This window comes from Lygodium microphyllum, chromosome 9 (genome assembly GCF_053477565.2).
Source record: "Lygodium microphyllum isolate KBCC chromosome 9, Lygodium_microphyllum_v1.1.10, whole genome shotgun sequence".
Classification (NCBI taxonomy): domain Eukaryota; kingdom Viridiplantae; phylum Streptophyta; class Polypodiopsida; order Schizaeales; family Lygodiaceae; genus Lygodium; species Lygodium microphyllum.
The window spans coordinates 35712260-35714284 of NC_141143.1; positions in this window are offsets into that span (position 1 = coordinate 35712260).

Consider the following 2025-nt stretch of genomic DNA (forward strand, 5'->3'; position numbering starts at 1 on the left):
ACTTAATATGTAAGGGGTTGGTACTAAATTCATTGGTAGGGACTAGGGATTCAACCATAATAATACATAAGGACATCAGAGAGCTACCCTTGACAACAATTGCCATATTGTTAACCTTAAGATGAAAGAAGACAATGAGGGACATAAAGCTAAAACAAAAAAGGCACAATAAAGTGCCAAAAAAAATCATTGGACTTCATTTAGGCATCGCTCATACATAGTGTATTTGTAATTCAATCCATCTATTAGTTGTAGGACATTATTTTTTTTGTAAATAGGAAGTGAGTTAGGCTCACTCTTGTGCAAATTGTAAATGGTTCTTAGAGCTACATTGAGAAGAACCGCAATGATGTGAAGGTTGTGTGTAATGTTTATTCATGTTTACCTAAACGATGTCCATAAAGGAAAAAGTGCATGTAAAGGAAAAGGGAGCAGCAAAAGTCAAGTGGAAAAGAGTAAAGGGTGCCCAACTTAAGTGGAAAACCCTGGCCTTAACTTTAAGATATATGTACGATTCAACAGGGAGCTCATTCTTATGCATGCCAACTTTGGGTCCCTACTCTTGTCTATCCTCTTGTGCACCATTGAGAGAGAGAGAGAGAGAGAGAGAGAGAGAGAGAGAGAGAGGCTCTTCTCTAGTCTTTCCTTCTCCTTCTCTATCTTATTCTCTCAATATTGAAGGTATGTGGAGTAGATACGAAGGAGCGGAGGATGTAGATTGGAGTGCAAAACATGAATCATGAGGCCATAAACAAATGCTCGATGCACTTGGTTTACAATGTAGCGAAGGTAAGTATGTGAATCTACCACACCTCTTTGAGTTTTTAGTTTCTTGTTGGCATCAAGAGTGTGAGAGGAAGCTAGATGATTCGGAGCTAGTGCATGAGCCAACTAGATGAGAGAAAGTTGAGCTGATAGTGCACCAAGCTCTTAAAGGAATAAGAGTCTCCATCCAATGTTCCATTGTTTCTCTCTCCTTGAGCTCAACAATTTGGTTCTACTATGGGAACAATTGATAAATTTGATTTATACATGGCACTTATATTCTTATAGCACGACATGATATGAGGCTTGTGTGCACAAGTGGGATGGAATGGTGAGAACTAATATTTACTTGCATGCCTTGCATGCTATAAGACATGTATAAATAGCTAAAAAATCAAATTGGTGATGACATAATTTGGGGATCAAAAGTAGATTAGGATAGATTAGGAGCATTGAATAGAGAAAAAGCTTTAAAAAAGGCATAAATTTTTAAAAACCTTACTGATCTTATGTGAGGAATATTGTGCTTGAAGATCCATAGATGCATTGGTTACATTAGGGGAGATTTGAGATCTCGAAAATGCCTTGTAAGAGATCTTAGAGAGAGAAAGCATTATAGAAAATTTATGTTTTGATAAATAAACATATATAAAATTGTTAAGTAGTCATTATCATAACATTCTCGTAGGTTGCATCAAACCTAGAAATTGAGGTTGCCATAAAGGTGACAATGATTGATTTAATGAAGATATTATCTTCTCTTGATAAAAGTGAAAGTGAATATTCAACTTCAAATTTTTAAACATTTGATTACCTCCCTCTATCCTCATTTTCTTATTTATTATTTCTCCTCCTTACTAGTTACTTTCTTTTTTTGTTTCTTTTTTGAATTCACGTAGTTTTCCTACTCAAAGTTGCGGATCACATCCTTAGCTATGGATCAATGATCCAATGATCTTTGTAGCCTTGATAAAATAGCTTTTTATCATCTTCACATTAGGCTATAATGTGAGCATAAATCAATTAAGAAAAGAACATAATAAAACACTATTTCAAAGTCCACGAAACATGTGTTTAGATTTGAAGGAAAGAAAAATCTTGATCTTTGGTTGGATGGAAGGTTATACCCTAAAGATCCTACAAAAAATAGTACTACTCATTTTTATAATATCGTTTCACTGGTGAAGTTTATTGGTGATGTTATAATGGTTTGTTAAGCTATATGCTTATTCTTGTTGCAAAGAAGGATATTCTTATATG